Source organism: Oryctolagus cuniculus, chromosome 6, assembly GCF_964237555.1.
Source record: "Oryctolagus cuniculus chromosome 6, mOryCun1.1, whole genome shotgun sequence".
NCBI lineage: Eukaryota > Metazoa > Chordata > Mammalia > Lagomorpha > Leporidae > Oryctolagus > Oryctolagus cuniculus.
Window position 1 is genome coordinate 114,618,875 of NC_091437.1, and position 20,994 is coordinate 114,639,868.

General features: G+C 37.1%; 1 long non-coding RNA gene and 1 pseudogene across 9 annotated transcripts in view; one reads left to right on the forward strand and one right to left on the reverse strand.

Moving 5' to 3' along the window:
• Positions 1–20,994, reverse strand: part of LOC103348075 (uncharacterized) — a 216,952-nt gene that overhangs the window by 189,645 nt on the left and 6,313 nt on the right. For 7 of the 9 annotated variants that reach the window (XR_007919109.2, XR_011389493.1, XR_011389494.1 and 4 more), the window contains exon 5: positions 7,677–7,740. This is a non-coding gene — a long non-coding RNA (uncharacterized lncRNA). Of the gene's footprint in view, positions 1–7,676; positions 7,741–19,969; positions 20,036–20,994 lie in introns of all 9 variants that reach the window. The other 2 variants (XR_007919107.2, XR_007919102.2) reach the window with 1 other exon arrangement.
• LOC100351483 (H/ACA ribonucleoprotein complex subunit 2 pseudogene) lies at positions 1,230–1,948 on the forward strand (annotated as a pseudogene).

Here is a 20,994-nt window from a genome sequence, read left to right on the forward strand (position 1 = left end):
GCAGAAGCCACCCTTTAAGATAATAGAGACAATGGATCTGCTAGATATATTAACAGTAAAGTAGAATACAAGAAAGATGAAAAATCAAGGCCATATTGTGCTCCAAAAGGAAATAATACAATTTAGCATCAGATTCCAAAGAAAAGATGATTGATGATTGATGAATGCTTGTCAATGAATTTAAAACAATGATTATAAGGACACTCAAAGAGATAAATGAGAATTCAGATAGATTTTTAAAAGGGACTAGGAAATCAATGCATTATGGCATGGAAAATTATAATAAACTGAGATCTTGAAAAGGAACCGAACAGAAATCTTAGAAATAAAGGTGTCAATAAGTCAAATACAAAATAAAAGCAGGGACCGGTGTCATGGCTCACTTGGTTAATCCTCCGCTTGCGGTGCTGGCATCCCATTTGGGTGCCGGGTTCTAGTCCCGGTTGCTCCTCTTCCAGTCCAGCTCTCTGCTATGGCCCAGGAGGGCAGTGGAGGATGGCCCAAGTGCTTAGGCCCTGCACCCATATGGGAGACCAGAAGAAGCGCCTGGCTCCTGGCTTCGGATCAGCACAGTGCTGGCCATAGCGGCCATTTTGGGGGTGAACCAACAGAAGGAAGATCTTTCTCTCTGTCTCTCCCTTTCACTGTCTGTAACTCTACCTCTCAAATAAATAAATAAAAAAAAATAAAAGCAAAAGTCTCAACAACAGAATAAATTAAGCAAAGGAAAGATTTCTGAAATTGAGGACTGGTCTTTTGGAATACACCAGTCAGACTAACAGTCTCTGAGACCTTTTGGACATCATGAAACAAACAAATATTAGAATTTTAGAAACATATGAGGGAAATGGGAAGAGTAAATTTTTTGAAAACAGCTGAGGCCAGTGCCGTAGCTCAATAGGCTAATCCTCCTCCTGCGGCGCCAGCACCCAGGGTTCTAGTCCTGGTCAGGGCGCCGGATTCTGTCCCGGTTGCTCCTCTTCCATTCCAGCTCTCTGCTATGGCCCAGAAGTACAGTGGAGAATGATTCAAGTGCCTGGGCCCTGTACCTGAAAGGGAGACCAGGAGAAACACCTGGCTCCTGGATACGGATCAGCGCGGTGTGCTGGCCACAGCCTGCCAGCCGCAGCGGCCATTGGGGGGTGAACCAATGGAAAGGAAGACCTTTCTCTCTGTCTCTCTCTCTCACTGTCCACTCTGCCTGTCAAAAAAAAAAGAAAGAGTCCGGGGACTCCGCTGCGGCTGCTGCCGCCATGACCAAAATAAAGTCTGACCCCGACGGGCCCGAGGCCCAGGGAGAGGCGTGCGGCGGGGAGCGCACCTATCAGGAGCTGCTGGTCAACCTGAACCCCATCGCGCAGCCCCTGGCTTTGCGCCGCCTCACGCGGAAGCTCTACAAGTGCATCAAGAAAGCCGTGAAGCAGAAGCAGATCCGGCGCGGGGTGAAGGAGGTTCAGAAGTTTGTCAACAAGGGCGAGAAAGGGATCATGGTTCTGGCAGGAGACACACTGCCCATTGAAGTATACTGCCACCTCCCAGTTATGTGTGAGGACCGGAATCTGCCCTACGTCTACATCCCCTCGAAGACAGATCTGGGTGCAGCTGCGGGCTCCAAGCGCCCCACCTGTGTGATTATGGTTAAGCCTCACGAGGAATACCAGGAGGCCTACGATGAGTGCCTGGAGGAGGTGCAGGCCCTGCCCTCACCCCACTGAAGGACTTAGGCAGCAACCTGGGTACCTGCCTGGCTGGTAGCTGCCCAGCCTACCCTCCTCTGCCCATGCTCACAGTGTCTGCCCTGGTTCCCGAGAGACATAGTCTTCCCAGGCAGCTCCACCAGCTGTTTATCATGAAAGTAGAGCCGGCGCCTTCTCCATCAGAGCTGTTTCCTGTTGAGCTTAAATGAAGACAGTTCCAAGAGTGTGGGCTGAGCAAGTAAATGCTAAGGTGAAAGAAAGGAAAGGAAGGAAAGGAAGGAAGGAAGGAAGGAAGGAAAGGAAGGAAGGAAGGAAGGAAGGAAGGAAGGAAGGAAGGAAGGAAGGAAGGAAGGAAGGAAGGAAGGAAGGAAGGAAGGAAGGAAGGAAGGAAGGAAAGAAGGAAGGAAGGAAGGAAAGAAGGAAAGAAGGAAAGAAGGAAAGAAGGAAAGAAGGAAAGAAGGAAAGAAGGAAAGAGAAAGAAAGAAAACAGCTGAAACTTCCTAAATTGGGAAAAATATGTGGACATTCAAGTACAGAAGGCTCAGAGGACCTCAAAATATACATGACTAAAAAACACCCTCATCATGATATATTATATTCAAACTCACAAAAGCAAGAAACAGGAATTTAAAATGTACTAGAGGAAAATGTGAAGTCACTCTTTTTTTAAAGTTTATTTTGTTGGGGGCTGGTTCTGTGGTGTAACAGGTTAAAGCTCTAGGCTGAAGTACCAGCATCCCATTTGGGCACCAGTTCTAGTCCCAGCTGCTCTTTTTCTGATCAAGCTCTGTGCTATGGCCTGGGAAAGCAGTAGAAAATGGCCAGATCCTTGGGCCCCTGCACACACGTGGGAGACCCAGAAGAAGCTCCTGGCTCCTGGTTTCAGATTGGCCCAGCTCCAGCGCTTGCAGTCATCTGGGGAGTGAACCAGCACATAGAAGACCTCTCTCTCTGTCTTTACCTCTCTCTGTAACTCTGTCTTTCAAATAAATAAAATAAATCTTTTAAAAAAGTATTTTGTTGTGAAAATTTTGAAATTCATACATAGTTTTTTCTTTTTCCCTTAAAAATTTTAGATTTCATATTTTAAATTTAACATTATAATTAAAGGCTTATTGTCTGCATAAATAAAGAGATCAACAATTAAAAAGTGAAATGACCATAAGACAGCAGGAAAGTATGCAAGGGCTACACACATAATAAAAGAAAATATGTTCAACTTCACTCATATCAAGTAAATTTCAAAATAGTCACAAAATCATTAAAACTATAGTAGTATATTTAAAACAAGATTTGAGAAAATACTGTATTTGCAGCAATATTGATATACTCAGACATTTTTTTCTAGGAACGTATATTAGGCTAACAGCAGATTTTTCAAAAGAAACTTTACATGCCAAGAGGGACTGGAACGAAGGAAAGAATGAAAGAAAAAAATGCCAACTAAGGATATTCATAAAGAAAGTATTTTTATAAACAAAGGAGAAATAAAGACTTTCCAAGACAAGCAAAAACTGAAGTAATTCACCATCAGATCAGCTTGCCAAAGGTGCTTAAGGGGGTGATACTTACAATAAGAAAGAAAGCCATCATAAAAACATGTGAAAGAAAACATCAGTAGAACAGGAACAAAAGATAATGCAAATAAACAGAAGAAAAAAATTTAATGGTAAGACTAAGTTATTACTTCTCTATAATAACTTTAAATGTAAATAGACTAAATTCTGCAGGTTGTTTTCAAGATTTATTTATTTCAAAGTCAGAGAGAGAGAGAGAGAGAAGGAGAAACACACACACACACACACACACACACAGAGATCTTCCATCTGCTGGTTCACTCCCCCAGATGACCACAATAGCTATAGATGGTCCAGGTTGAAGCCAGGAGCTACGAGCTTCATCCTGGTCTCCCACGAGCATGGCAGAGTCCAAGTACTTGGGACATCTTCTGCTGCTTTCCAAGGCACATGAGCAGAGAGCTGGATGAGAAATGGAAGAGCCAGGACTTGAACAGGTACTCATATGGGATGCCAGTGTCCCAGGAAGTGGATAATCTTCTGTGCCACAACCAGTGCCCATATGGGATGCCAGCATTGCAGGCAGAGGCTTCAACTGCTACATCACAATATCAGCCCTAAATTCTGCAGTTAAAAATACAGCCTGAGGGCTGGCACTGTGGTAGGTTAGTCCTCTGCTTGTGGCACCTGCATCCCATATGGGCGCCAGTTCCAGTTCTGGTTACTCCTCTTCCAATCTAGCTCTCTGCTAAGGCCTGGGAAAGCAGTAGAAGATGGCCCAAGTGCTTGGGACCCTGAACCCATATGGGAGACCCTGAGGAAGCTTCTGGCTCCTGGCTTCAGATTTCAGATCAGATCACCCTCAGCCATTGTGGCCATTTGGGGAGTAAATAAGTGGATGGAAAACCCTTCTCTGTGTGTCTCCCTCTCTCTGTAACTCTGCGTCTTAAATAAATAATAAAATCTTTAAGAAAACATTCATTATAATCAGTGCTACTTAAAGTATAAAGAATGGTTCAACATATACAAATTAGTAATATAATCAATCACATCAACAGAATGAAGAATAAAAATAATTTGATAATAGAAAGAGAAAAATATTAAACTTAACATCCATTCATAAAAAACAAATTAGGTATATAGGAAACATACTTCAACATAATAATGGCTACACATGACAAGCTTACAGTCCATGTGATATTGAATGGAGAAAAGTTGACAATATTTCTTCTAAGATTAGAACCTGACATAGATGTCCACCATTACTACTCTTATTCAAAATAGGACTGGAATTTTTAGATAGAACCATTAGGCAAGAGAAAGAAATTAAAGGTATATAAATAGGAAAGTAGTAAGTCAAATTATCTGTGTTTGTAGATTAAATGATTTTATGTATATATATATAAATATATATATAAAACTAAAGGATCCATCACAAGACTTAGAACTCATAATTCAGAAAAGTGTTAGTATACATAATAAACCTGCAAAATTCAGTAACATGTTTATACACCAATAATGAACTCCATGAGAAACAAATTATAATAGAAATTCCTTCTGCAATAGCTAAAAAAGAGAACACCTTATAGTAAATCTAATTGAAAACATGAAAGGCATCTATAATTAAAATCATAAATACTAATTAAAAACTGCAGAAATACCTTTCATGTTTGTGGATTGAAAAATTAATATTAAAATGTTTATGGGGACCGGCACTATGGCATAGCGGGTAAAGGTGCTGCTCGCAGTGCAGGCATCCCATATGGGTGCCTGTTCAAGACCTGGCTGTTCTACTTCCGATCCAGCTCTAGCTCTGAGAAAGCAGTAGAAGATGGCCCAAGCCTTTGGGCCCCTGCACCCATGTGGGAGACCCAGAAGAAAGCTCCTGGCTCCTGGCTTCTGATCCGTGCAGTACTGGCCCTTGCGGCTAACTGGGGAGTGATCCAGCTGATGGAAGACCTCTCTCTCTCTGCCTCTTCTTCTCTCTCTGTGTAACTCCAACTTTAAATAAATGAAGAAATCTTTAAAAAAAAGTTTATGCTATACCAATACGTTTTACAGATTCAATAGATGCCTCATAATACTACCAACAACATTCTACACAAAACTAGAAAAGTAGTATTAAAATTCAGATAGAAGCACAAAAGATGAAATAGCTATAGAAATACTGAAGAAAACAAGCAAAGCTGAAGGCATCATATACCAGATTTCAAGACGTATTACAGAGCCGCCATAACCAACACAACACGGTCCTGTCAGAAAAGCAGACACAAAGACCAAAGGAACAGAGTAGAGATTTCCAGAAATGAATCCACACAGCTGTTTGTTAACAAAAGTGTCAAAATATTTCTGATCAAGGACAGTGTATTCCATAGATTAACTGGGAAAACTGGATATCCACATTTGGAAGACTTAAATTAAACCTTTAAACCTCACTTCTCACCCTGTACAAAAATTCACTCAAAATGGATCCCATGTTTAAATGTAACCCTGGAAAATGAATCAACTAGAAGAAAACATAGGGGAAACACTGTTTGATGCTGGCGTAGGCAATAATTTTTGGGAGGATAGACTTCAATGCGTAATAAGCACAAAACCACAGAAACAGGTTATATGTGAAGTTTCTGCATAGCCAAGGAAATAATCAACAGAGTGAAGATACAACTGTCAGAATGGGAGAAAATATTGGTAAACTATTCATCTGACAAAGGAGTAATATCCAGAACATATGAGACTGTCAAAAATTTCAGCAACAACAAAAAAATGGGCACAGGATAAGAATAGACATTTCTCAAGGAAGAAAGACAAGTTACAAACAAATTCATAAAAACACACTCAATATCATTAACCATGAGGGAAATGCAAACCAAAACAAAAATGAGGAATCATCTTACTCCAGTCAGAATGGCTATTAATAAAATGACAAAAATAAATCCTGGTGAGGGTGTAGAAAAAAGTAAATTCTTATCTACTGTTGGTAGGAATGAAAATTAGAATTGTATGGGTAAAAACTGAAGGAAATGAAGGCAGTTTATAAGACACACCAGCACTCCCATGTTCATTGTAGCACAGTTCACAAAACCCAAGACATGGAACTGGGTGTCCATCAATGAATGCATGGGTAAAGAAAATATACACATAATGTAGGCCGGCGCCACAGCTCACTAGGCTAATCCTCCACCTTGCGGCTCCTGCACACCCGGTTCTAGTCCCTCTCGGGGTGCCGGATTCTGTCCCGGTTGCCCCTCTTCCAGGCCAGCTCTCTGCTGTGGCCAGGGAGTGCAGTGGAGGATGGCCCAAGTACTTGGGCCCTGCACCCCATGGGAGACCAGGGGAAGCACCTGGCTCCTGCCATCGGATCAGCACGGTGCGCCGGCCACAGCGCACCGGCCGCGGCGGCCATTGGAGGGTGAACCAATGGCAAAAGGAAGACCTTTCTCTCTGTCTCTTTCTCTCACTGTCCACTCTCCCTGTCAAAAAGAAAAAAAAAAAAAAAAGAAAAGAAAATATACACATAATGGAATACTATTCAACCACAGAAAAAAAATTCCCAGCAAAATGAATGGAACACAGGTCATTAAAAGGAATAAGCCATATACACAATGCCAAATACTGCAAAAATATTTCAACCTTTATAGATTGAAGTTAAAAACATAATACTAGCTCTAAACTTAGAATAGTAACTATGAGAGGCTAGGAAGACAGAGGGAAGAGTAAATGGAGTGAGGTTGGATAGTGAGCACCAAAACACAGACAGCAATAATAGGTTCCAGTGTTCCACAGCAGGTGAGGGTGACTTGTAGTTCACAATAATGTATTTTATATATAAAGAACTGGAAGAAAAGAGCTAGTCATCTCCAAACATGAAGAAAAGAGAAGGAAACAGAAAAGCACTTGTTTAGTTTTTACTGGTTTACACTGGTGTGTATGTGCTGTAACCCCCCAAAAAAAAATGGACAAGCATTACATGTTAATCAAAATTTTAAAAATATTTTAAGTACATATTATTAGCTCCAATCTGTGCCTTGTTCCACTTTTGTTTCCTTTTTTTTAACTTTTATTTAATGAATATAAATTTTCAAAGTACAGCTTATGGATTACAATGGCTTCCCCCCCATAACGTCCCTCCCACCCGCAACCCTCCCCTTTCCCACTCCCTCTCCCCTTCCATTCACATCATGAATGTGACTGCTAGAAAATTTAAAATCACCTATGTGGTTCACATTATATTTTTATTTGATTCTAACAAAAAATCATGGGTGTTCTCTTTAAGAAAATTAATGACATTATTATAATATTTCCTGTCATTACCATTATGGTGAATGCATTTACTTAGCAGAGAAATTTTTGTATAAATTAAACAGTATTTTAACAGTGTCACCTTAACCAAAGGACGATTTCAGACTAAGGCACCCTTAAATGGCAGTACTGTTTGTAATGCCCGAGACAGCAGTTTCTGTACCTGAGATAAGAAGGCCTGGCTTCCAGTCCAGTTCCACAGTGCCTTTAGTGAGTACTTCTATGAGCTGTAAAAGAAAGACAATTAACTGTGATATTCCTTCCAGCTGAAAAAGTTTGTTCAGTCTGCAATTATGCACCTCCACTTGTTATTCTCTTCAATATGACTTAGAACAATTATCTTCAAACTTGAAGGTGTGTCAGAATTACCTGCAGGGTCACTAAGCCACAAATTGCTGGACTCCACCTTCAGAGTTTTGGATTCAGTAGGTCTGGGCAAGGTGAGAATTTGCATTTCCAGTAGGTCATGATGGATGCTGCTGCTGCTGCTCTGGGGCCCGCACTGGGAGAACCCCTGAGTACAGCCTTATCCCAGAGCCACTCACCCAGTGAGGGACACAGGGGATGCTAATTTCAGGGCAGAGTGGAATTAACCTCTCTTCAAGAGATGAATTGAAAATTGGGGATTTTTCAAACTATCTTCTAATAAGAATGATTCTAAGTTGTACATTCTCATCTCAAAATTAATAATAACATTATTTTTTCCCTGCTGGCATTTAGCCTTTCTTTTAAACAATTATGTGCTCTCAAGGGAAATCTCAGATCATATTCTAGATTTTTTTTATACTGACTTGGTTTCTCAGTGCAAAACGATATCATTCTTCAAAATATGAATAGTAGGCAAAGTCCTTACCTATAATCTTACATTTAATCTCACATAACACACATGCCACATCTTTTTCTACTAATGATCTGATGTCATTTTTTTATTTTTAAAGGAAGTTCAATTATAAAAAGTGCATTTCTCTTTCATTTGCCATTTAAAACATTTATGTATTTGTATGTTAAGAAGTCTGCTTTGTGTTTTGGAAGAGTAAAATTCACCTGTTCTAATTAAATTTATAAAATTTGAAAGCTTCACCTGTTCTAAAATTTCAAAAATTTGTATTGTTTTGCGTTTAGATATTTTTAGGACCTAACGTGCAATTTCATGATCCTGTGAGAATGCCATCTGACTGTACAAATGGGTAGTAGAACAGTGGGAATGTGGGTTACCTGTCCAGACAATGCTGACAGAAGTATCCTGCAGAGGATGGGAAATATAATTTTTAAAATAATGATGATAAAGGTGTCTACTGAGTTGGGAAAAATATGGATTTTTCTGTTGTCTTTTAATATGCTCACCTAGATTAGTGGAAGTGCTATAGCCAAATAATCATGGACCCTGTTCCTGAATTTCTTTTTTTTATTTTTCTAAAAAAAAAACACTTCAAATTAGGTGTTAAAGAGCTTTGTACTTTGATATTTATTTACCCTTAAAGATTCCAATCAAGCCTAACTTCTGTGAAAAATGAAATTGGTACATAATCTTCTGTTTTGTTTTTACTAATTAGAAAAAATATAAAGTGATCATAAGCATTCTTAAAATCACTGATTTGGAAACCTCAGGAAAACAACAAAAATTCATCAGTTACCCACATGGTATGATGTGGCCAGAAAAACCAATAATGAGTGGTTTTGTTTTTTTTATCTGATGTTTGTTTTATGGGGATGTAATCTATATTTCTGGCATGATTAATACTAAAGTCATTTAAAAATTCCTATTTTTAAGCTTCAGGGCTTTCATGATTATTGTCCCCTATCTTCATCATTAATAATGGCCATCTGTAGTTTCTTCTTTTCATAAGTGAGTGATTTTACTTCATCATCAGTATGTTCTGGTAATAGCACTATTAATGTTATATGCAGATAGAAAGTGCCTCAGGTAATTATGAAACCTATCTAAAATTTCAAAATTAAAATATTTCCCCAAGCTTTATAATATTCAAAAGCTCACTATCGTTTTTAAAAATTAATTTATTTTTATAATATTCATTTTTTCATGAATTTTATTTGATACATGGGGAGGAAATATATAGCTAGAGAAAGACAGAGATATAGACATAGACATGCTAGAGAAAGATTTTATATAGATAGGTAGAAAGAGAGAGAGACTTGCATTCACTGATTCACTCCCCCAAATGCCCACAACAAGCAGGGGCAAGCCATAAGATAGAAACACAAAATCCAAATCTCCCTAATGGGTGGCAAAAGTGCAATTTCATATCAATAACAGCTGTCTCCCAAAGTCTGCATTAGCAGAAGCTGGAGTTGGGAGTCCAAGCTGAGAGTCAAACGCAGGTACTCAGTGTGTGACACAAGCATCTTAGCTGTCAGGTCAAATGTGCAGTCTCTTATCACCATTTGTGAGTTACAAATGCCCAATAAAGTATTTTTACCAGTAATGATTTTTTGAATCTGAAATACATAAAATCAGTAAAAAAAAAAAAAAAAAAAAAAGCCCTCCCTTTATCCTAACTCTGCTATTCTAATTAGCATCTCAGTGAAAGATAAACTTTATTACTTTTAAATGATGTATGGTTTTCCTGTTGAATTTAAAGAAAACATAGAAGTAAGGAGAAAAATGAACCATCTTTTGCCGGACAAAAGTATCTAGTGTCACGACTATTGCCTACACATTTTGCCTAAGTCCGCATAGTCCTCTAAATGCCAATCACTGTATCTTAATAGTCTGACTTCACTAAAGACTAAATTTGTGTTCTATGGAAACAAATATTGATTTTAATTCTGTATCTCATTTTCTCAAGTCTCTTTATTTGTAAAATCAGACATAACAATTAGGGCATATGTTCATTAAAATTAATTATGTTAATTAATGTTAACTAAAATTTCCAATTACTAATAGAAGTCACCCAAATCTTTCTGAACTGCACTTTGAAAAATAACCTACCGAGCCCTTTAAAGTCAAGTCTGATCTGTCCAGCTGTTCTCTCATCAATCAAAGAAGGTTATAATGTCACCCTCTATTGTCCCAAAGATAGCCACATTGAACTGGGCATCTGTGTTTACTATTTTTAAATTATTATTGCTATGAATGTCATCATTATTCTTCTTAAGAAAGACATGTACCTTTATCATAATGACAGCCTAGTTACCATTTGAAGTTAGGCCCTGAAGACTTAAGGGAGAATTCAAAAATAATTTAGAATGGTGCATCCACATCTATAGCAGGCTTTTAAAATTGGTACTGTGTATCTCTATGTTTTATAGATAAAACTCTATCTCTGATTATGATTAGAATTTCAGCCCTTTCATTACTTATTTTTAAATGTTCCTCCCTATCATGATTATTTTCTATGATTGATTTGATTTAATAGATCTGGGATAGGACCCAGGAATTTATAGTTTTTGAAAACACATTAGGTGATTCCACTGTGTAATCAATTTGTGAACCCTTTAATCACACAGGTGGGGAGATTAAAGACCAGAAGATGAAGTGACTTATCCTGTTAAGGTGCCTGAAATTTCACCATGGCAATTTACTGTCTCAAAACTTCAAGACTTCTCAATCTTCAACACTTAAATGGATATTTTCAAGAGAGACCATGTCAGCTAAAGGATAGTAAGATCAGAAGCTGCAACTCAGTTGATGTAACTAGACAGAGTAGAGGTCATGTAGTATGCCATAAATATATAGAATTTTTTGTGTTAAATGAAAAAAAAAAGATTCCCAGGGGAACAAGGAATAATAATGAGGTTAAACTTATTGTCACTTTTATTATTTCTCTGAATGTGGCATTGTCCCAGGAGATAGGTAAAGCATGGATTTTTATCATATTATAAGAGTATACAGCTAACAGTATAACTGACTTCCCTGCAATATGGTGTTATATAATTGTCTAATTTCCAATTTTAAATATTCGGGTACTTTACTTAAAAAAATCAAACCTAATTAAGAAAACTAGCAATAGGCCAAACATAAGAATAATGGAGTAAACTGTTCCTTCTTGAACTTTTATAATTTAGAAGAATATACCAAGTAATAGCAATAACAGAGGAGAATTTCTGAAAGAATTCATAGAACTTCTTATCCAAAATCCTTAGCCTAATTGTCAAATTCTTCACAGTCTGGCCAAATAATTTTTTCTTCAAATTGCTTTCTCACTGCTTGTCTGATACCTACAATATTCTCCTCATCAAACACCTCACAGTGTCCCCTGGTCATTCTTGCTGTTTATTTCAACAACATTTTTACACTTTCTCTTTGTTCTCTCAATCTCTTCATATACAAATGCCACCTGTCTTTCTAAGAAAATTGCAAATATCATTCCCTCTTCCACTCAGTGGAAGAGCTTAGTAACTTAGAACTCTTCTCTTCTTCTTATGATTTTCACTAAGCCATTTATTTGTATGACATTCATAATTTCTACCTTCAACTATAGTTATTCCTGAACATTGTTTCTCCCACATGTCAATACTTTGCCCAAGATTCAATTGTTTCAAGAATAAATGACAATATGTGTTATTTATCAGATTTTCAAAATTTATGATTAAATTATAGCCATTTTCAATATTATTGAACATATTAGCACAAGTTCCATGTTCCATGCCCACCAAAACAAAGAAAAAGAAAAATTTTAAGAAAAATATATACAACTTAACTATGTCATTTCTAATCTACTTTTGACATAAATGCTATTAAGGTCACTAGTACCTATTTATTTTGGATGACTGTAAAAAAAAAGTGAGTAATTCTGTTTTCCCATTGTACATTATGAGTGAATATTTTGCAGGTCCTTTCTCACAGCCTCACATTCTAGAGTTACAAAAATGAAATATAAAACTGCTATATCTTATGAATTACCATATTGCAATAATCATCCTTTGTTATATTTCAATCTTGTTTAAATATGATAAAAGTAGCAGAACCAATTTTATAAGTAATGAAAAATATTGCTGTTTAAAAACTTAATTTACAAATTAGTTTTATTTATTGTTATGTTTATAGAGATATTTTAGTTTAAAAATCAGAATGACAGAGACAGACAGATCTTCCACAAATGTCTACAACAGCTGGGGTTAGGCAAGGCAGAAGCTGGGAGCCAGAAACTCCATCAGGATCTACCAGTTAGATAGCAAGTCTTCAACTACTTGCGTCATCATCTGCTGCTCCCCAAGTACATTAGCAGGGAGGCAGGTTCAGAAACAGAGTAGCCACGACTCAAACAGATACTACAATATGGAATGTAGACATCCAAAATGGCAGCGTAGCCTGCTAGACCACAACACCTGCCCCACCCAATAATTTGATTCTATTATACTTAAAATAGTTATTTATTTATTTATTTACTTACTTACTTTCTTAAAGGCAGAGTGACAGAGAAAGAGGGGGGACAGAATTCAAGTAATTTTAGACATCCCTTAATTCTGATTTCTCCTGTTTGATTTGTAATTGAAGGACATTTTTTTTTCTTTTTTTAACTTGATTTAGGTATAATTAACAAATAAAAACTGCATATATTCAAAGCATACAGCTTGATGGCTTGTATATATGGTGAAACGATTACTAAGATCAAATTAATTAAGACATCCATTATCATACACAGAATCATGTGGTGAGGCCACTTAAGATCTACTCTCCTAGCAAATTTCAGCTAATAATAAAATATTATTTACTATAATCACCTTGCTGTACATTAGATCCATTAATTTACTCATAACTGAACGTTTTCAGTCTTTCACTAATATCTCACCATTTCTCCCACTCCCAATTCCTGGGAACCACTGTTCTACTCTCAGATTATATAAACTCAACTTTTTTTTATTCCACATACAAGTGTGATTATTCAGTATTGGCCCATTTCTATATTTGGCTTATTTCACTTATCATAATGTCCTCCAAGTACACCCACATTGTCACAACTGGCAAGATTTCCTTTATTATGACTGAATAATACTCCATTGTCTACATATTCCCTTGAACACATATGCATCCATGGACAGAGGAATGTACAGCCATTCCTTTATCAGTAGGACACTTAGGTTGTTTTTATATCCTGTGAATAATGCTTTAGTGAACATGGGTAGATATGTATACAACGTCAAGATATTGATTCATTTTCAGGAAACTGAGCTGCACAAAGTCTCTTAGGAATCTAAATATAACTTCTGTCTCAACACTCTATAATTCTTTATGACACAGATTATTATTTTATTCATTTTAGAAATTGAGGCTTAGACATCTGATGAAAGTTATTAACCCTCACCTCAGAAAAAATACACACACCCATATACTCCACTACTTCAGAATGTGTTCAGCAGTTTACAGATTGCTAAGTAGAGCAATACCTGTGTCTGGTGGCTAAAGCCAGTTGATCCACTAGATTACATAAGTCACACCAAGAGAAAGCTGTAAGGGAAGCTGGAAAATGTGGTCACTATACCTGGGATGCCAGGTGCTCAGTTAAAACTTGAGAGGAAAGCAGTGATCTCTTCTAAACAAGGAAAACCAAGGGCAGGAATTGTGGTGCAGTGGGCTGTCACTGCTTGAGACACCCTCATCCCATGTTGGAGTGCCTGGTTCAAGTCCCAGCTATCTTGCTACTTCACACTTCTGATCCAGCTACCTGCCAATGTCTCCTGGAGGCAGGGTGATTTGGTCCCAGCATTTGGGTTCCTCCTACCCATGTAGAAGACCAGGATGGAGTTCCTGGTTCCGGGCTTCTGCATGCCTATTCCTTCGGTTGTAGGCATTTAGAGAATGAACCAGCTGATAGAACATCTCTCTCTCTCTCTCTCCTTCTCTCTGTCTCTCTCAGTCTTTCTCCCTCTCTCTCTCTGACATTATGTATTTCAAATAAAAAAATAAGCATTTTTAAAAATAAAAAAGGAAATTGGAAAAAGAAAAATGTATCCGGTAATATTTAGCAGTCTTTGCCACAAATAAAAAAATACTTATAACTACCTATCAGATATGAATAATATTTATAGTTAGATAATGAAATAGTACATTATTTTTAAATGTTCTTTTTACTTATTTTATTTTTCCAAATTTATTTTATGATATTTAATATTGAGTATTTCTTTAGCAACTCATCTCAATTCCTAAGACATTTCTTGTGGCCTGGTATGTGATAAATTCTTGAAATGATTCCCATGTGCTGTTGAAGAGTATAAATTCTCTACTAATTTTATATGTCTCAAATCAAATGGGATTTTCAGATATTCAGTTTTGATTATAATTTCTGTTTGATAAAAGAAATATATAAAAACCTTTGTACTATAATTACATGTTCAAAAGATTTTCCTTGCAATACAATGAGTATTTGATTTCCATATTTTGATTCTTATTTTACCACTGTACATATGTGGATGACTGTTTTATACTTTAAGTGAAATTTTCCTTTGCTAGTTAGCTACTGACCCATTTTCATGATTTTGCATTAAAGTCTATTTTGTCTGATCTTATTATTGTCATAGTCATATTATTTGGCTTAATATTTGCCTGCTATTTTTTATTTTTATGTTTTCAATATTTCTGAGTCATAGTCCTTTATGTATATCCCTTATACAGTATATAACTTAATTTTATTTCTTGTGCACTCTAACTCCTTAAAAATTTACTTTCTCTGACACTAAATTTGGTCTTCCATTTATCATTTTTAGCTTAAATTTTCTGTTTTTCTGCTATCTGTTGAATTCAATTTGCCAGTTTTCTTGTCCAGTCTTCTCAATCAGCCACTTATTTCAGAATGATATATACCCTGTTTCTATTATTTTTAGTAGCTAAGTTCAAATTTTTAACACGGATACTTAATAAGATTTAAAGGTAATCAATATCCCTACTCTCCTACTGAATAACTTAAGAACCAAGAGAACTTTTATTGTGATCTCTCCATTGCCCTACTTCTATATTATTGTAGCCTAATGAGCAACACGATCTACATGTTTGAAGTAGAAAGGGATTTTCTCACCCCAATCTGCCATATGGAAATAAAGTCTATAATAGAAATGTTCTCACTTAAACCTTTGTATTTCCATAATTAAAAGACTTTACAGCATATTTCTAGAGACAATAGGTAATTAAGGCAAATGAGTTTCCATAATTAAGATACATTTTCTGAAAACCAAAAGAATACAGGTAAATGAGTAAATTTCAAAAACAGTGTGAAAATTCAAATTGTTTGTCCTAATTTTAGAAAACTGCTTAGGCAACGGATAAATGGTGAACAAGTTGAAGATAGGAAACTAATAAAAGGATAAGAATCTCCTTTTTGCCAATTTTTTTGAGAAAGTGTCCAAGATTTGCTCCCAGCTATGATCATTATTTCATTATTCCCCTGTAAGAAGTAAAACTTTTGAATATGACTTATAGACATCAAGCTCTGAAGCTGCAAAGCATGAAATATAGTGAGTTTGGAAAAAAGGAAGGAGCTAGAGACACTGCGCCCTCACTTCACCTCTGCCATATTTCCATCTAACATTTCTAATATTTGCATAATCAAGGAGGTTAAGGAACTACCAGTTGTTAGGGAGGTGTCAAAACTGCTGCCTACTCCCAAACTTCCTGTTCAACTTTAAGTCTCCAAAATATCACCAAAAGAATAACTTTTCAGGTTTCAATTATTTGGTGAAAAAAATTTTACATTTGTTCATACATTGTGTTCATCTCATAAATCATAATTCTTTTCTACTTACTCTCATTTGTATTGAATGGATGAACTCCTGTTGTTGTTTTCTAAAGTTCCTTATTAAAAATATCTGACTATGGGGTTGGTGCAGTGGCATAGAGGGTAAAGCTGCTGCCTATGGCTTCAGAATCCCATATGGGCACTGGTTTGAGTTTCAGCTATTCCACTTCTTTTTTGTGTGTGTGTGAAAGTTTTTTTTATTATTATTATTTTGATAGGTAGAGTTATAGACAGTGAGAGAGAGACAGAGAGAAAGGTCTTCCTTCCGTTGGTTCACTCTCCAAATGGCCACTATGGCAGGTGCTGTGCCGATCTGAAGCCAGGAGCCAGGTGCCAGCTCCCATGCTGGTGCAGGGGCCCAAGCACTTGGGCCATCCTCCACTGCCCTCCTGGGCCATAGCAGAGAGCTGGACTGGAAGAGGAGCAACCGGGTCTAGAACCTTGCGCCCATATGGGATGCTGACGCTGCAGGCAGAGGACTAGCCAAGTGAGCCACAGCGTCGGCCCTGATCCAGCTTCCTGTTAATGCACCTGGGAAAGCAGTGGAAGATGGCCAAAGTGCTTGGGTCCCTGCACCCATGTGAGAGACCCAGAAGAAGCTCTTGATCCTGGCTCCTGGCTTTGAATCAACCCAGCTCCAGTCATTGTGCCCATTTGGGAAGTGAATGAGTCAATGGAAGATTTCTCTCTCTGTCTCTCTATAACTCTGCCTTTCAAATAAATAAATCTTTAAAAACTAAAAATATCTGACTAGTTTGTGATAGTCAAAATCAAAAATCAATATATGAAGGTATTTCAAAAAATATAGAAAATGAAATTAAAAGATAAGTTTGTTTTGGTAAATTTTTTTGAAATCCATAAATATTTTTTGTAGTACACACTTCCCTAACTTTTAAAAAGCCACATCATCAAAATGGCTTTCAATTTTTGCACAAACATAATATTATTTTAATTTCATGTTCCATGAATTTTTGAAGTACCCTCATATATCTGTATATTGCCTAAAATGAGGAACATAAAATAAAGTATTTTTCTGGTGGTTTATGAGATAAGATTTTTTTTTAGAGACTTTATTTTTTGGGGGGCTGGTGCTGTGGTGCAGCAGGTTAACGCACTGGCCTGAGGCGCCAGCATCCCATATGGGCGCCGGGTTCTAGTCCTATGCAGCTCTCTCCTGTGGCCTGGGAAGGCACTGGAGGATGGCCCAAGTCCTTTGGCCCCTGCACCCACATGGGAGACCTGTAAGAAGCTGCAGGCTCCTGGCTTCAGATCAGTGCAGCTCCAACCACTGTGGCCAATTGGGGAGTGAACCAGCGGATAGAAGACCTCTCTCTCTCTCTCTTTTTGCCTTTCCTCTCTCTGTGTAACTGTGACTTTCAAATAAAAAAATCTTTAAAAAAAGAAACTTTTTTAAAAATATTTATTTTATTTATTTGAAAGGCAGAGTTACAGCGAGGCAGAGGCAGAGAAGGGAAAGAAGTCTTCCATCTACTGGTTCACTCCACAAATGGCTGCAATAGCCAGAGCTGGGCTGATCCAAAGCCAGAAGCCAGGAGCTTCTTCTGGATCTCCCATGAGGGTGTCAGATATTTTTATTTTTATTTTATTGGGCTATCTTACACTGCTTTCCCAGGCCACAGCAGAAAGATGGATTGGAAGTGGAGCAGCCGGGACTCAAACCGGGGTCCATATTGGATGCTGGCATTGAAGGCGGCAGCTTTACCCCCATGCCACAGCCCCAGCTCCTGAGATGAGATTTTTTTTTATTTGACAGATAGTGAGAGAGAGAGACAGAGAGAAAGGTCTTCCTTCAGTTGGTTCACTTCTCAAATGGCCGCAACAGCCAGCGCTGCACCGATCCAAAACCAGGAGTCAGGTGCTTCTTCCTGGTCTCCCATGTGGGTGCAGGGGCCCAAGCACTTGGGCCAACCTCCACTGTCTTCCCAGGCCACAGCAGAGAGCTGGACTAGAAGAAGAGCAACTGGGACTAGAACCCGGTGCCCATATGGGATGTCGGCACTGCAGGCAGAGGATTAACCAAATGAGCCACAGTGCTGGCCCCCGAGATAAGATTTTAATAAATGGGATTTATCTCTCTCGAATTCTGGATTGAAAATGAACTTTCACTGATGATGATGACAACAACAAGGATAACAATGCTGACAGTCATTTCTCTGGGCCATTCGTTTTGTTTAACAATTCCATTTTATTCACTACATTTTTATGAAACTGGTATCTATTTAAGGTTGTTTCACATACAAGGAAACTGAAACTAAGAAAGAATAACTTTCAAAAGTTTAAAAATTAAAATACAGTGGTACTGAGATTCAGGTTGCCTCATTTCAAAACTATGCCTTTAAATATTAAAACAAATTGCCTGCCTTGGAAATGTTCACATGGTATTTTGATTCCTCTCCCAAAAGACCCCCAAGAGCTCATACCATTCCTTTATTTTCCCTATACCAAGTCTACATTGTGCAAAAAGACCCTGCACCTTATGGGGTATAATTCTCACATGCAGTGAAACATAGGTTAAATGGAAGACTTGCTTTAATTATTTCCAGCAAGTCTCAGGGATATTGTTCAATGTGAAGGGTGATGTTGAAATCAAAATCATTGCTAGGCCTGAAATAGCCATTTTTTGTCCCAAGTGTAATCACGAACAGTATGTGGCCGTTCTTGGATCCTCTGCAGTGCTGTGTGCTCCCTGTGGAGTGGCAATTCCACATCCATTGCTTACTTTAGAAAGCAGTCAATGAGAATGTGGACGGTGGAAGGGCTTAGTGTTTTCTTGGCATTTAATAACTAGAAAACTATGTCAGCACATTTCTTGACAATACCAATTTCATCATCTGTAAAGGTTTGAGATAGCCCTTACTGTCGAAATCTGATTTTACAACAATCTCCAGAATTAGCAGTTTAAAGACAAAATGTCTCTTTTTTTTGGTAACTTCTTACCTAAAAGCCTTCAAATGAGAGAGATGATTTTGTCATTTTTCCCCAGATTGTCTTTTGCCTCTACTCCAAAGGTGTCAGCAAGTATCAACAAACACTATTAAGAAGTTATAAATATTTTATCAAGAGAAAAACATTATCTGAGGAAGAGCTGATTTCTATCACAAAAAGGAGCAAGTTCAGGACTCACTGGTTCTTTCTGCTATCCCCACCGTCCTACTTACCTTGACTTCTTTTACATTAGCAGCCCAGCTTTTAAACAGCATATTGCTGAACTGAAACATCTATATTTACAATTAGTTGGATTTCTTCTACTTTCATAAACTTTATTACATAAATTCTTAAAGTATGTTCGTCCTTTTAAATTCACTTCATAAACTGTTTTTAAAGTTTAGAAATAGAAGTAATGAATCATTTATAATTTTATATTAGAGCCTAATGACACTATATTGTCTTTACTCTTGCGGAATACACGGCAGGATTTTTTTTTTTTATTTTAGCATTAATCAGCAACTAAAATGTCAAATCGCAGTAGAATGTTAGAATTCTTTTCATACAGTATTTTACTCTCATAATGTATTTTTTAGATTGTTAAAGTTCAAAGACTTTTTTTAAATAAGAGAAAAATACTTATCTTCAAGAGGTAGCATTATCACATAAAATGCTTCAGTGAGCTAGTGCCCTGTAGTTCAATGACTGCCATAAAATTGCCAGAACACTTGTTAACAATTAGAGACCAGCAGAAAGTGTTTGCTAGAGAAGAAGGTAACTGTTGAATTAAGTAGTTTCTTTCATAGGAACACACACTTACATCCATCAATCCATTTGTTTCAATAAATGTCATCCAGTCTTAACAAAAAGGATTTGTTTGGTCTTCCTATATTTGGGGAATAAGAATGTGTTCTGAGATTAGGTTGTAATATATGACAAAGAAAATAAGAGAATAAGTGTACAAGTCACTGGGTTTTTAATGCTATTCCTGCCATTCTACTTCTGTTAACTTTTACAATAGTAACCCAGTAATTAAGGAGCATATTGCTAAATAGAAATGTCTGTGTATACAATGTCTATGTATATGTTGGATGTCTTCTACTTTTATACATTTTATTACATAAAACTGACAGCAAGTTTTATCTTTTCAATACCCTCCAGAAAGTGTTTTAAAGTTCAGATATGAAAGTAACAAATCATCTATAATATTAAATTAGAGTCTGATGACAATATATTTATTACCTTTCCTCTTATGAAACAGAAGATAGGCTATGACCTTCATCCAACAAATCATAGCTTTCTGCACACAAAAGCACACAGCCAACTGCCCCACAACCAAATGAGTCCAAACTTAACTAACAAATATATGCATGTTACACAAAATGATCATTGACAAATAAGCACACAAATGTAAAGCAAGTGCAATGTTAAATGTTAGGTGCAATTCAGAAATATAAACAATGAAGAGCTACAATATGGTGACTACAAAATCATTCTCAGTGACTAGGAAATATATGAATGACTCATAATGCTTTATGTCTCTACTATACATGGAAACAATGGTCTTGAAATGTGAAAAATTGCAAAATAATTAACTTATGTACTTTACGATCTCTGTTCCTCTAAAAAATTGTGAGAATTCAGAAAAATATATTGATGTCCATTTAGTTCAACAATGATGTATTCAGATGCTTACTAAGCAGTAAAATTATCTTTCCAAAGGAAAGTTGCACAGATTATTGTATTTGTTTCTGCAGTCTAGGTTATCTGTTCTCAAAAAATACTCTGAGTATTTTCTAGCAAGAGGAAAGTTTTCACCTTTTAAGATAAAATTTGGGGGTCGGC